At 35.4% G+C, this 16,896-nt stretch overlaps 1 long non-coding RNA gene across 1 annotated transcript; it reads right to left on the bottom strand.

Moving 5' to 3' along the window:
* Positions 1-255: 255 nt before the first annotated feature.
* LOC125752645 (uncharacterized) lies at positions 256-16,688 on the bottom strand. Its single transcript, XR_007402652.1, has 3 exons — positions 15,486-16,688; positions 11,293-11,521; positions 256-548 (listed from the first exon to the last, which is right to left on the bottom strand). It is a non-coding gene; the product is annotated as an uncharacterized LOC125752645 (long non-coding RNA).
* Between the last annotated feature and the right edge of the window lie 208 nt (positions 16,689-16,896).

Genomic DNA, 16,896 nt, shown 5'->3' with positions numbered 1-16,896 from the left:
CTATAAAATAAGAGTTAAGCAATTGATAGAAAAAAGTGAAATACAGCTAAAGCTCCTTTTGTGTATGTGTATTTGAGTGTGCCTTTCCTTTACTGAGGGAAGAATAATAGTATGTGTGTGGTTTAGCAAAATAATATTTATTATTGAAGAACTGTTTGACAGGTAGCCTGTGTGCAAGAGTGCAAGTGGGAGGCACAGTGGCTGACGCAGACCCTTGCTTATAAGTCACAGAGGCCATCTCAAACTGGCTTAATCATAAAGGAAATTTATTAGAAATATTCTCAGGTGCTGCATGAAATCCATAGATATTATTAGTAACCAAGACTCAGGAAGACAGAACTAGAGTGGAGGAACCCAGTGCTGGTGTGTAGAGGACCACTGGGGGAAGGCTGATCCTCTGATGTCAGCCATGCTGCAGCATGGGCTAAAGGGAGCCAGACATGTGTATGAGTGGCACTCAAGCTTTGAACTGTAGTTTTGCCACTCAGCAGCTGTAAAGTAAGCCTTTGGCAAATTACTTGATCCCCTCGTATTCCAGTTCTTTCCATCTGCAAAATCAGAATAAAAACAACACAAACCTCATAGAGTTGTTTTGCTCATTAAATAAAATAATATGTGTGCAGTGCTATAACAGCACCTGTACATCTCAAGAACAAGCTATTATTATAATGATCATGATGCATTATGAGTAAGGTATCTTTCCACGAGGCAGACAATGCATGGGGCTTGGAAGTATTGGAAATGAGAGAGGAATCTGATATAAAAGTCTGCTAAAATTCCTAAAAGATTTAAGCAATTTATATTTTATCTGATAAAGTTACGAAATTCTATACTTATATATAGTCTTTTTTATGATTGCAACAGACTGTAATACAGTAATTTTTCACCCTAAAGAATGAGGAGATGAAAGAAATTAAAAGGAGTATGTCATGGTCCAGTAAAATGTGGTTGAGAGAGAGTCCCATCACTTTACCTCCTGATGTCCAATGACTCAGAGGGCCAGGACTCCCACCCCTAGAGTCTGTCTCACAAAAGCCTTTGTGGGGGCTGGTGCAAGGTGAATGGTGGTTTGCACCCATACATGATGCCTCCCAAGGGCAATTATCTATCTTCATTGTCATCATGATCCACTACCCACTTACTTCAGAGCATAGCTCAGGGCATATTTATTTAATAAAAACTAGGTACTATAACAGGCATTTCATCCTCTTAACTTTGTGAAGGATGTATTATTGTCTATATTTACTGGCAATGAAGCTGAAGCTCAGAGAGAATGAACTCTCCAAGATCATAAAATTGAGCAGTAGAAGCAAGGTTGAAGCTTTCTTCACCTGTAATATTTTGCAACAATTTTTTTTCTAGAAGAAAACAAAACAAAACAAAAAAACAAAAGGAAAACCCTCCTGCTGTTTCTCAGTGCAGTAAGAAGTCATTAGACAGACTGACATTGCAGTATCAGCAAAGATCTCATACCCATTCGCCTTTCAAACTTCCTGTCCCACCTGTTTCTTGTGCTTGTTTTGTCTCCAGCCAAGCCAGACTGTTCTTGCTGAGCTCTTGAAATCGCTACGTGTCTTGTCTTCGCTCTGGTTTCCACTGCCTAGAATAATCCTCCACCTACACATGTCTTTTCCCATCAAGATTTTTCTGACCTTCAAACTAAAAGTGTTTTTTCCCCTTAATAATGAGTGTACATATTCTTTGTATGTCTATTAAAGTATTTTTAATTTCTTACTTATACAATGACAATTGATCTGACATTTTTAATCCCTGGAAACTTCTTAAAAGAAGGAATCACATCTTATACATCACTGTGATGCTTAAGATAATAAAGTTTCTGCAACCTCTAACAGTTTTGAAGACAGGGGCATACTCAATCACTATTAGTGAGAGAATGAGCATAAAAGATCACTTAAAGGGATGTTAACTAACTGGTAAAAGAGTGAAATGTATTTTTGAATGCTTGGTTGGGTATGGGATATGATAGTTTAATGGCTAGGTAATGTCCTCTGGGTATGATATGTGATTTGAGTCAGCATATACAAGTCTGGAACACAGAGGTGGAAAGAGAATAAATTCTCTCACGAGAACATCTAATGACCTACTAGAAGTTTTTTGCTTCTCATTCTCAAAACTTTGGGTTCCTTTTAATTAGAAGTCTTAGTGTCCAAAAAAGGAGAAACTTCTAGGTGACCCAGCAAGCATTTCATTGACCTGGTAAGTCAAGACTGATGCCTGGCCACTTTGGGCTTCTCAAACAGATTACGTGTTGGCTGGATGACAAATTCTGACTATCCAGGGGATACAGTTACTGATACACAATGGGGCACAAAGGAGTATGTTTATAATCCAAGATATTCTCTGGGGGACCTCTTATTATCCCCATATTTCATGGTAAGAAACCACAATAACAAAATATAATCAAAATTATTAAAAGTACAGACCCACCAGAATAAGAACCATCTGGGGCACTGGCTGAATAGAAAGGAAAAATGAAATGAGCAGTGGAGAAGGAGAGCTACAAATTGCAGTTGTAGACTTATGACCAGTTACAAAAATGAGAACCAAATTATTTATGCATATTTTTCATTGTTTCAGTATAGATAATACACTTTGTGTATGAAACACACACATACACACATACAAATTACCAGTTCTTTCTCCCTTCTTCAATTTACTTTGTATCTGATATAAGATGTGTTAATAGAGGGTGATGCATGAAAGTGTCAAATTACTGTACTGTACACCTGAAACTAATATAACACTGTAAGTTAATAACTGGATTAAAATAAACACTTTTAGCAATTAAAAAAATAGAATGTGTTAATAATTGTTAACTCTCTAACTCAGTTTTTAAATTAATGATATCAGAAAGACTGTAAATTACTAGAAGGATTATAACTTACTAGAAGAGTAATATCACTCAGGGTGAGTAAAGTGGCATATATAACTTCATGTGTCCATTTAGTGAGAATATGAGAAGGTGTTTGTTTGTAATCAACCAGCTGCCTCCATGTTAGCCAGATGTTGTTCTTTCTTCCAGTTAAATATGGGTTAAAGGGGTGGTATGGATGCTAAGTCAACAAAGGCGTGGACTGTGCTAGGTTGTCAGATACCAACATTTCACTAGATCTTGTATGTGATGTCTATGAGAATGTGACTCCCAGAACTCAAGTGCAGAGAGCCCACTTGAGGAAGAACTCTGTGTGTGCTCTTAAATCTATCACCACATTTTACTGAGATCACACTTTCCATGAGCTACAACCAGACAGTGACTGGGTGTGGCAAGTGTATAGGCAGGCATCTTTCTGGGAGGCCTAGGATTACTCTAATGACCAACTTTGGCCTGAAGACTCCCTGATACTCTGGCAAACTTTCTTTTGACTCTATGGCAGTACCCCCTCATTTCCATCCAACCTTCTTTCTCTCTTCCTTTACTATTAATCAGAATAGCATCATGACCTGATGCTTTCCCCAGCCTTCCCTAGCTCGCTTTTTATTTTTCTCTTACAGGCATTCCCCCTAATAAATCTGTGCACTTAACTCCATCTTGGAGTCAGCTTTCTGGATGACCTACACTAATACAACCCCATCTTAAGATCTCCTTTACAATGCAGGGTAGAAGCCAGAAGATACATTTCTAAGCTATTCCTTTCCTGTATGGCTCTTTATAAAGTTTACCTATGAAAGTAACTTGCATGAATTTAGAAGGCAGAATGGAAGAGAAGTCATTATGCTTTGGAGGTCTTTGTGAGCAAATCTAGTGGCTTTACAAACCTCTCTGTGAGCTCTTTACTATGGTAAACTGGGAAAATGGTGGGATCTTTCCCAAAGACTTAAAATTTGTGGTGGTTTATCATAGTACTTTTGAAAAACACCCACTGTAGTGTTTCAGGCTGAAATTTTCAGAATTCTTCTAACTGCAATCTTCTTCCTATCAGCTCTAATCTAACTGTGGCCTCCCAGAACATCATTGCCCAAGTTAGGTAAAAAACTTAATTCCTATGTTGAAACCCTTTATTCCAGGAATGGCTTCATTTTCCTAACCATATCCACACTGATACAAGAAGATACTGAGGCTTGTAAATCTACATGATGTTTAAGATACATAGTATTTGAGCACTGAAGATGCTTTTTAACTATTAATTAAAAGAATGAAGACAGTGGTTCATTTAAAAGGACATAATTATCAATTGTCAAAGTTAGGTGAAAGTCCTGAGTACTTGATGTTTTTGACTTATCATGCTCTATTCCAGCATTTAGATAGACTCTTTTATTTGTACTCCTGCCTCTACTCCTACCCATGAGTTTTCAATCCTTCCTCTACTTCCCCTTCATTCACATTAAATCCACCAACATTCACTAGGAACTCTTCCATTCTGAACTGGACAACCACCTCCTGCTGGCTCTCTTTGGTTTCTCTATTAATGATTTGCTCTTTCCATAAAAAGCACAGTGCTTTCTCACATGGAGGCCAGCATGATTGTTCCAAACCACAGATCTGATTATGTCAAGTTCCATGCTTAACATGCTTAAATGTCTGCCCATTAGCTTCAGAATTCAATCCAATTCATTCAAAAGTTCTTAAATTGATTTCAAGACCTTGTGTAACATTTCTGTTCTTATTTAAAGCATGTTCTCCTTTACACTCTATGCTTCCACTACTCCTTTTGTGAGATTTCTCTGTGTATTTTGCTATTTCTATTTCATAAGGTTTTTCATAAGGTTTTTTTTTTCACATCATCACATCCTCCCTGAAATACCTTCCTCCTTATACACACACACTGGTCTGTGTATGCATGAAACACACATCTTTCACCTCACAATTTTACTCATGTTACAGGTTTCAGCTTAAAACTCATTTCATCAAGAAAGTCTTTCCTGACCCCCTACTAGGTCAAATGCCTATGCTATAAGTTCTCAATGTGATTGTATTTACTTTTTTTTGCAATATTTTATGTCTTTTCCATTTCAGCTTCTTGTGGGAAGAGATCAACATTCTTATACTTGCCATTATATTCACACATATTAGATATTTAATAAATATTTTTGAATAAATATATATTCCTCATATCAACAGGCCAAGTTCTTAACCTGTATTTTGACAATATGTCTATTTTCTGTATTGGGGTCCAAGAATGAGCTAATGAAAAAAAAAAAAAAAGAATGAGCTAATGACAGCTCATCATCTTCAAGACAAAGTATTGAAACTGAAGAGAATGTTAACATACCCCAACTTTCTTTTTCTAGAAAACACAGTAACTAACTGGCTTATCAAGAGCCCAAATAATACAAGGAAGAATGGAAAATCATAAGAAAAATAAAGTATGTTAATATCCTTCCAGAACTTAAACCAGTGTTATCTGAAAGGACAAATTTATGTCCACAAAGCAAATTTTTGTGGATAAAGAGATAAAATTAGTAGTCTTGATTGAATTTGTTAAGGACATCCAAAGAACATTACATATAGACAAGTTTTGATAAAACAATATTGGAAGGAAGCATTGATTGTCCAGATCTTTTTGGAGCAGCAGCATGGGATTCAGATGAAGAAATGTGCCCTCCTCCAAATTATTCTCCAGGTACACACTTACCTATTTAATGTTTATAAAATAAGCATGCATGCCCATGCCTTGAGACAAGACCTTCATACTTCCCACTGCTTTAAGATGAACTATTTTATTCTATACAATAAAAATACAATATCTATTCCATTACTAATTTCAGAAAGAGGCAGTACCTGGGAAAAGAACAATACTTCTGGCTATGCTAAAAATCCAAACAAGCAAAAAGTCACCCTTGGAAACTTCCATTGCTGGTAAATGGATTGTATTTATGTTTCATGCTTCATTTTTTTTCCTTTCCAATTGAAACATTAAGAATGTCTCAAGGCAATCTGGTCTATTTGTCTAACAATACCCCAATGTTTATATATCATTCTTTTGGACCCTGACCTCTCAAAAAAAAATCTTTTCCTTTCCCTTAGTCTTTTTTTTATTTTATTTTATTTTATTTTTTTAGACTTTTCACTTCAAAGTTGGCTAACATCACTGGGAAAGTCTGTTTAAGCTTACCACTCAGATAGGGTCTTAAAGCCTTGGTAAATCATATTATATACAATCCTAGTCTTATACGACCTTTTAATAAATAAAGTCAGAACTCAGAATCCCAGAAACTTAGAAATTGCCCCCCAATCTCCAGGACAGTAACCCTCAAATGTTATCTTTTCATTGAGACTATTATTAAAGCAACTAGTGCCACCAGTAAAGGCTTCAAAGATTTAAGAGTAGGTGATTTCTGGCTTCATTAAACTCACCTCTTTGCCAGGTACAAAACCCACATGCAGCATGGAGAGTGACTATAAACTGTTACAAATTTGATCAGGTGGTGATACTATCATGACTATAGTTCCAGAAGTGGGACCTTCTAACACAAATCAACAAGCACCTCATACTTGATATGCAGATATTGATTGAATAAATGCTTTCTTTTTAGTCCACCTCAGCAAAGATAATCAAAAGCAGTTTGTCTTCAGAAGGCAAAACCTGCGATTCACCTTCACTATCTACACATAGAGATAGGAGAACTCTCCAGTCAATTGTCTGCAAAACCTTCAAGATCTTGATGTCCTATAGGAGACTACATTCATCCATTACATTAAGGACAATTTTCCCAATCTGCCCTGGTTATTTCTTGCCATTATCCTATATGTTTAAGTAAAGCACATTGATATCAAAAGATGAGAGATAAACCCAACGAAAGTGCAGAGCCTGCTGCATTGGTGAAGTTACTAATGGTCCACTGACAAACAGCTTGACCAAAACAACAACAATAACAACAAAAGCCTTTTAAAGTAGGAATCAGGTCTCTACCGCTGTATTAACCATCAAACAGAAAAAGGCACAGAATTTGGGGGAGTGTCTTTGGATTTTGGAAGACAACATAGGCTAATTTGAATGTGTTGGGCTGTCTAATTTTCTAGGTAACCTAAAATTCTAAATGTTTTGAATGGGATCTGGAGAAAGAGGAAACTGCAGCAGAATGAGGCTATAATGTAAGTTGTCCTATTATTTGCATCTTATGACCCAGTAGACCCAATAGTGTCAGAAGCTATTTGTGGAACATAGAGATGACTTACAGAGTCTATGGCTAAGCTCCCTACAATTTTTGAGTAAGGCAGTACTGGTTCCTGTAGATATGTCTTCTTTTGAAGAGCAACTGCTAGATTACTACTTGGCTCTGGTAGAGACTGAATACCTAACAATGGGACATGGAGAGTATCCCTAAAATGCTATTCAAGAATAAGGTGGTATCTCAAGAAACAACAGGTGTTGATGAAGATGTGGAGAAAAAGGAACACTTGTGCACTGTTAGGGGGAATGTAAACTGGTGCAGCCACTGTGGGAAACAGTATGGAGGTTCCTCAAAAAATTAAAAATAGAACTACCTTGTGATCCAGCAATTGCATTACTGTGTATTTACCCAAAGACTAACACAACACCAATTCAAAAGGATACATGCACCTTTATGTTTATAGGAGCATTATTTACAAGAGCCTAGATATGGAAGCAGGTAAAGTGTCCATCAATTGATGAATGGGTAAAGAAGAAGTGGTGTATATACACAATGAAATATTATTGGGCCACAAAAAAGAATGGAAATCTTGCCATTTGCAATGACATGGATAGAACTAAATAGTATAATGCCAATAAAAATAAGTCAGTAAGAGAAAGACAGAAACCATATAATTTCACCCAGATGCACAATTTAAGAAACAAGTAAACAAAGGAGGAAAAAAAGAGAGAGACACACACACACATACACAAAGCAAGAAACATACTCAATTACAGAGAACATAACTGTTGGTTACCTGAGAAGAGGGGAGTGGAGATAGGTTAAAAAGATAATGGGGATTTAGGAATGCACTTCTTGTGATGAGCACTGGATCATGTATGGAAGTGTGAATCACTCTATTGCACACCTGAAACTAATATAACACTATATGTTAACTGGAATTAAAATAAAAACTTAAAATCACCTCCCTTCAAAAAATAAAGGGCATACTGCTCATACTGTGCCAAAGCTGAGTGCCCAGGCTGCCATCAGAAGAAGGCAACACTAAGCCCCAGTATAGCATTAGAAAGAGCACCTATCTGGTTGCAGATTGATTCCATCACAGAACAGGTAGTAATTTGTTCCAATTAGGACCTAGGGTTATAGTGTTGTCCTACAAAGTGTAGCATATTTCTTTCATGTGTGGGCAACATATAGTTATGGCTACCCACAGTCAAAGTGAATTGGTCCTGGTATCAAGAAACCCAATGGAAGAAGTCAATTTAATACCTAACACTTAAGGAATTCCTCTTGCCCTTCCCCATTAGCTTGAGAACAGTGGATTTGGAGGTTTTAGTGCCTAAAAAAGAGGTGATTCTGTTGGGGAATATAATCATGTTTCTGTCTAAATTTTAAAGCTGAGACTGTCTCATAGCCATTTGCAGCTTCTCATGCTGCTTAACCAACAAGTAGTAAAAGTAATCACTCTGCTGGCTGAGATGACTCACTCAGTTTACTAATAGAGAATTAGATATGTCAAGGACTTATCACCAATATCAAGAAGATTCATTCAGATGCCTTTTAAATAATCATATTAATTAATAGAAAACTGAGGCAAACCAATAAGATCAGGACTGCTGAGGACTCAACTGCTGTGGAGATTATGGTTGGGTTCATCCTACCTGGTAAATAATGCCATCCAAAGGAAATGCTGATAGAGAGCAATGGGATCATGGAATTAGTGGGAAAAAAAAAAGAGGAAACTTTGACTTTGGGTTCCCCCAGTGATAACCAACTATGGGAAATCATCGGGTAGAGGTTTAATGCCCCTGCATCTTTTCCTATCAGGCCAGCAATTGATAGAAGTTACATTCCTCAACTGAGGGGAACATCTCCTTTCTGGCAGCCCTCTCTTACAGTTATCTCTCTCCCCTAGGTTTCATAACCGTTCCCTCCCGTGACTCTTTCAATGGGTGGAACGACTTCATCAACTCCTGATAGTCTTCATAACCTTGTCAACATCTTTGAAGACAGTCTGTCACTTAAATTATCCTCAACTGTACTTTTTGAATGTGCCATGTATTTCCTACTCTGATTCTGACTTGAATAAATTCCATGCTCCTTCCATCCTGGGATTCTTTGTTTCTTTTCGGTTCTTGTTCTCTTTTATCTCCAGGTTTACTTAGGCTTTTTCTCTTGCCTAAAGATTATCCTCCAATCACACTATTAAATATACCATGATTGTATATCCTTCCCTGAACTTTAAACTGAGCATGTAGAATGGATACCTTCATCTTACCTATTCTCATAGCTCCAGCACCTCCCATAGAGCTAAGCATATAATAGTACTCTGGAATAAATGATTCTATGCTCGCAACTGCCCCATCCAGAAAAATGTTGCCTTAGGCCTATTTTTTTTTTCACAAAAGGGTTTTGCAAAGCTAAACGTTGATAATTCATTTTTCTTTCCTGTCCTGATTTCATCCATTATATTCTCAATTAAACTGAAATTACCTTATTTGCTCTAGAGGCAAATGTTTCTCTGCTTCCGTGACCAACATAAACTTATAGGACAAATAGGATACATGATGATCCATGGAATGCAGAGTAGGTTCTAAATTTTCTGGGCTTCCAAATTAGAGATAAAAAGCAATGTGTTACACTGGTTTCAGCTCAAATGTGTAAAAGGCATGCTCATACCTACAGCAAACTTTGGAGTTTTGGAGTCAAAAATTCATGGGAACACGTAAGTAAGATATTCCTGAGAGCTGCAGTCTTAAAGGAGTCCCCAGATTTTGTACGTTTTACCTCCAGGAATCTACTAGTTTCTCAAAGTGAAGATCTAAGAAAGATTCTCTCATAGTGCCAGGAGGAAACTAGTCAATGTGAAATACCCTCTAAGAGTATTCTCCATACAAAGACCTTCTCTTCAGGAAAAAAAAATCTAACCAAAGTCTTATCTGAAATGAGGGAAGAACATTGCTGCCACTTCCTGCCCTCTAGCTTTCCTGTCTAATCTAAGGGAAGAACAGAGCTATAAAATGGAGAAATACTTGTGAAAGTTACAAACCTGAGACCCAGGCCCTTGAAAACAAGATGAAACATAAGATTATATAATGCTTTCTCTCCCCTACTAATCCCTACTAACCATTCGTGATAAAAACTCTCAACAAACTAGTAATAGGGGGGATTTTCCTCAACTTGTTAAAGAACACACACACACACACACACACACACACACACACCCCTATAGCTAACATTACACTTAATAGTGAAGTACTGGTTACCTTTCCTATTAAGATCAATAACAAGGCAATGATGTCCTCTCTTATTTTTATTCAGTGTAATACTGGAAGGCCTAGTTACTGCAATCAGATAAGAAAAAGAAATAAAACATGTTGATAGATTGACAAAGAGCTAGTAAAACTCTCATTTGTCCGAGATGATGGGATTGTCTATGTAGAAAATCCCAAGGAATCAACAAATATACTCCTGAAACATTACCAAATATAGCAAGGTTGTAGGATATAATGTTTATTTACTAACATCAATCGCTGTATCATATGCCGCCAATAAACCATTAAAATTTTAAATAAAAGAAAAATACCATTTTGAACATAAAGACTCCTAACTCTGGGAAACGAACTACGGGTGGTGGAAGGGGAGGAGGGCGGGGGGTGGGGGTGATTGGGTGACCGGCACAGAGGGGGGCACTTGACGGGATAAGCACTGGGTGTTATTATGTATGTTTGCAAATTGAACACCAATAAAAAATAAATTTATTATTAAATAAATTAATTAATTAAATAAAATATCCTAAATGGGAAAAAAAAAACACACGAAAAATTAATTCTTTAAGTATAAATCAAACAAAATATGTCGATGATCTATATGTGGAAAACTATAAAACTCTGATATAAGAAGAATAAAAATTTATCTGAATAATTGAAGACATATTTTTGTGGCAGTCGAGAAAATTAAGGCCATTCCACCTTAAGTTCAGCGTTAGCACAAGTAAAGACATCTCAGGCCCCTGTGAATAAGAGCTGAAATTTACCTTGCTTCAGTTACAGGAAAAAACAGCTTACAGCTTAATGCCCTAGAAAGCCCCATATTAGAATGAGAACAGAGCTCAATGCCCTTGAAAGCCCCATATCAGAATGTAAACAGAACTTGAGAATTTCCTCCCCGCTTCTGGAGGTCCCCTAGACCAGTCCATAAAACTAAGCTGGAACCCACCTCAGGGTCCAAGTCTCTGCTCCATTGAGTCGGGTATACTTGGACCCAAGCTTGAGCTTGTAAATAAACCCTTGTGTTTTTGCATCGGTGTCGGCTCCTTGGTGGTTTCTCAGATACGTAATCTTGGGCACAACATTTTGTGTTCATGGATTGGAAGACTCAATATTATTCGGATGTTGATTTTTTCCCAACTTGATCCAAAGATTATATGTAATCCCAATAAAAATTCCTGTAAGATATTTTTAGATATTAACATTAACTGATTTTAAAATTTATATGGAAAGGCAAAAGGCCTAGAATAGCCAGCACAATACTGAAGAAGAACATAGTTGGAGAGCTCACATTACCTTGATTCCAAGACTTAGTACAAGCCTCAGTAATCAACGCAGTATAGTACTGGTGAAAGAATACACACATAGACCAATAGAACAGAATATTCATCTAAATGGAGAAATACTTGTGAAAGTTACAATCCAAATGTAGTCAACTAATGTTTAACAAAGGAGCATGGATAAGTCAATGGAGAAAGAATAGTCTTTTCAACAAATGGTCCTGGAACAAGTAGATGCCAAATTAGACAAAAGAGAAAAGGGGAGAGGGGAGAGGGACTAAAGAAAGATCTTACACCTTTCAAAAATTAACTTGAAATGGATCATAGGCCTAAATATAAAATCCAAGCTATATAACCTCAAGAAGAATACATAGGAGAAAATTTAGGTGATATTAGGCTTGCTGATGCGTTTTTGCATACAGCACCAAAACCAAGATTGAAGACAAAAGAAAGTAGGACTTTATAAATTTAAAAAAAACAAAAAAAACAAACAAAAAAAAACCTATGCTGTGTGAAAGATACTATTAAGAGAATGGAAATATGAGCCACAGACTGAGAGAAAATATTTGCAAAACACATATCTGACATAGGACTTATATCCAAAATATACAAAGAACATTTAAAACTCAACAGTCAGAAAGCAAACAACCAGATTTAAAAAATGGGCAAAAGTCATGAGCAAACACATCACCAGAGAAGATATACAGATAGCAAATAAACATATGAAAAGATTTTCATCATCATTTTTGTTAAGAAATTGCAAATTAAAACAACAAACAATATACCACTAAAGCCTATCAAAATGGCTAAAGAAAAAAAGACTATACCAAATACTGGCAAGGATGTACAGTATAGTAAGTCATAGGAATTCTCATTTGCTACTAGTGGAAATGCAAAGTGGTACAATCACTTTGGGAAATATTTTGACAATTTCTTACAAAGCTAAACATAGCTTTATCATATGATCCAGCAATCATGCTCCTAGATACTTACCTAAGTGATGTGAAAACTTCTGACCACACTAAAACTTGCACTTGAATGTTTATAGCAGATTTATTTATAATTAGCAAAACCTAGAAGCAAGCAAAATGTGCTTCCAAATGTGAATAGATAAGCAAACTGTAGTATGCCTGTATAATTGAATGCTATTCGGCAATAATAAGAAATTAGCTAGCAAGCCACAGAAAAAGATGAATAAATCTTAAATACATAATGTTTAAGTGAAAGAAGTCAGTATGAAAAGGCTACATGCTGTATGATTTTAATTATATGACATTCTAGAAAAGCCAAACCAATAAAAGAGCACAAAACCATAAAAAGATCAGTAGTTCCAGGAGTTTGGGGAAAGGGGAAAGAAGGCAGGGGACTAAATAAGTGAAGCACAGGGGACTTTTTAGGGGGTTGAAAATATTCCATGTGATATTGTAATGATGAATACATGATAATATGCAACTGCCAGAACTCATAGAACCGTATAGCACTTAAGGTATGCAAATTAAATAAGCAACATGTAGGGGGTCAGGAGAATCCCAGGATGGAATGCAGAATGCGACAAAACAATCTAACTCTATTACAAATGTATGAAACAACCTCACTCTAGGGAATGGGGGAAACTGCTGATGTAAGTAACTGGAAATGAGTAGAATATGTCAAACTAAAGGCAAAAGAAGATATACCTAAGAATTGTATTCCAGATGATAAAATTGTCCCATGATGATATAAATTGATCATTGATACTTCCTCTTGCAAACTAGAATTACACAGATAAGTAAATGGACAATGGATAGTTGGAAAATAAAGAGTTGGAGATAAAGAGGTTCCCAGACAAACAAAAAATAAAGGAGTTAATTATTCATGATTACTAAACTAGGCCCACAAGAAATATTAAAGGGGAACCTTTGAGTGAAAAGACAAAAACTGATGGCATGAAGGTAGAAAACACAAAAGCAGTAAAAATGAGTATTTCTGGAAAACAAAATAGTCAAGGAATTCACAAAATAAAAGGATATAAAATATGGCACCATACACCTAAAATGTGAGAGGAAAGAGATAAAGAATGGGTTCAAACTTAAATGACCATCAACTTCATATAGACTGCTATATGCAGAAGATGTTATATACAAATCTAGCAGTAACCACAAATCAAAAACCATTAATATGCAAAAAATAGAGAAATCTAGATAGATCACTAAAAAAAAAAAAAAAAAATCAGAAAGTCATGAAAGAAAGACAAGAAAGGACCAGAAAAATCTTTAGAAACAACACAAACCAAGTAATAAAATGGCAAAAAAAACATATATCTATCAATAATTGCTTTGAATGTAAATAGACTAAAATCTTCAATCAAAAGATAGAGTGACAGAATGAATTAAAAAAACAAGACCCACCTATATGTTGCTGACAAGTGACTCATTTTAGACCTAAAGCCATCTGCAGATTGAAAATGAAGGGATGAAGAAACATTTATCATGCAAATCATTGTCAAAAGAAAGCCAGAGTAGCAATACCTCTACCAAACAAAATAGACTTTAAAACAAAGACTGCAATAAGAGACAAAGGAGGATACTATATGATATTAAAGAGGATAATCCAACAAAAAGATATAACAATTGTAAAAATTTATGCAGCCAACATGGGAACACCCAAATATATAAGAGTTAATGACAAACAGAATGGAACTAATTAATGATAATAGACGATCCAAACAGAAAATCAACAAGGAAACAATGAATGACATACTGGACTAGATGGAGTGAACATGTATATTCAGAATATTACATCCTAAAAAAACAGAATACATAGTCTGTTCAAGTGCACATGGAAAAAGATCAGAATTCTCCAGAATAGATCACAGGAGAACCACAAAATTCGCCTCAACAAATTCAAAATTGAAGTCATAGCATGCATCTGTTCTGACCACACACTATGAAACTAGAAATCAACCACAAGGAAAAGATCTGGAAAGATACAAATACATGGAGGTTAAATAACATGGTACTAAACAATGAACAAGTCAACCAGGAAGTCAAAGAAGAAATAAATGGTACATGGGAAAAAATGAAAATGAAAACATAATAGTTCAAAACCTTTGGGATGCAGCCAAAACGGTTCTAAAAGGAAAGTTTATAGTTATACAGGCCTACCTTGAGAAGAAAGAAAAATCTTAAACAATCTAACCTTACACCTAAAGGAGCTAGAAAACAAAAGATAAGCAAAACTCACAACCAGCAGAAGGAAGGAAATAATAAAGATCAGAGCAGAAATAAAACAATAGAAGAGGTAAATAAAACCAGGAGCTGATTCTTTGAAAACCATCAACGAAGTTGATAAAGCTCTAGCCAGACTTATCAAGAAAAAAGAGAAAGGACCAAAATAAATAAATCACAAATGAGTGAGGAGAAATAAAAAAACAACACCACAGAAATACAAACAATTATGAAGCTATGAAAAACTAAATGCCAATAAATTGGATACCTAGGAGAAATGGATAAATTCCTAGAAACATATAAATTACCAATCTGAAACAGGAAGAAATAGAAAATTTGAATAGACCAATTATCAGCAAAAAATATTGAATCAATAATTAAAAACTCCCAACAAACAAATTTGTAGGCAAACTCTACAAAACACGAGCTAATATCTATTTTTTCTCAAACTATTCCAAAAAATAGAAATGAAAGGAAACTTCCATACTTACTCTATGATACCAGCATAACCCTGATCCCGAAGCCAGATAAAGACACCATACACACACACAAAAAAGGATCTATACGCCAATGTCTCTGATGAAAATACATGCAAAAATCCTCAACAAAATACTAGCAAAGAGAATCTAACAATACACTTTTAAAAAATCACTTACCATGATCAAGTGGGATTTATTCCTGGGTTGTGAGGGTGGTTCAGTATTCACAAACCAATCAATGTGCTACATCACATCAAAAACAGAAAAAATAAAGATCATATGGTCATTTCAATAGATGTAGAAAAAGCACTTGACAAAGTAAAACATCCTTTCATGACAAATACCGTCAGCAAAGTAGGTTTAGAGGGAACATACCCCAACATAATAAAGGCCATATATCAAAAACCCACAGCTAATATCATCCTCAATGGGGAAAATATTGAGAGTTTTTCTCTGTAGTCAGGAACAAGACTACTTTTATTAAACATAGTACTAGAAGTCATAGTCACAGAAATTAGACAAGAAAAAGAAAGAAAAGGCATCCAAATCAGTAAAGAAGTAAAACTTTCACTATTTGCATATAACATTTTATTATATATATAGAAAGCCCAAAAGACTCCACCAAAAAACTGCTAGAACTGATAAATTCAGTAAAGTCACAGGATACAAAATCAATCATTGAAAACTGTTTCACTTCTATGCCCCCCCCCCCAAATGAAGCAGCTGAAAAAGGAATTAAGAAAACAATCCCATTTACAATTGTACCAAAAATAAGACACCTAGGAGTAAACATAACCAAAGGATGAAAGACCTGTACTCTGAAAGCTATAAAAAAAAAAAAAAAAAAAAAAAAAACTAGTGAAAGAAGTTAAAGATGACACACACACAAGAAAGGGAAAAACATTCCATGCTTATGGACTGGAAGAACAAATATTGTTAAAATGTCTATACTACTCAAAGCAATTTACACATTTAATGTAATTCCATCAAAATACCAAAAGCATTTTTTTACAGAACTAGAACAAATAAGCCTAAAGTTTGTATGGAACCACAAAAGACTCCAAATAACCAAAGCAATGTCAAAAAAAGAAAAGCAGAGCTAGAGACATCACAATTCTGGACTTCTAGCTATATTACAAAGTTGTAGTAACCAAAACAATATGGTATTGGCACAAAAATAGTTCAGTACAATAGAATAAAAAAACCCATAAACAGATCCACAACTATATGGTCAATCAGTCTGCAACAAAGCAGGAAAAATATCCAATGGGAAAAACACAATCTCTTCAACAAATTGTGTTGGGAAAACTGGACAGCAACTTGCAAAACAATGAAACTGGACCACTTTCTTATACCATACACAAAAACAAATTTCAAATGGATTAGAGACCTAAATATGAGAGTTAAGAACCATAAAAATTCTAGAATGTAACAGTCAGTAACTCCTATGACATCAGCTATAGCAACTTAAATATGTGTTCTGAGGCAAGGGAAACAAAAGCAAAAATTAACTACTCTCTCAGTCAAATAAATAAATAAATAAAATCTTTTTAAAAAAATTTAAAAATTCAAAAACAGAAAGAAAATA

This window comes from Canis lupus, chromosome 16 (assembly GCF_003254725.2).
Source record: "Canis lupus dingo isolate Sandy chromosome 16, ASM325472v2, whole genome shotgun sequence".
Classification (NCBI taxonomy): domain Eukaryota; kingdom Metazoa; phylum Chordata; class Mammalia; order Carnivora; family Canidae; genus Canis; species Canis lupus.
This window is presented reverse-complemented; position numbering and strand designations above follow the sequence as displayed.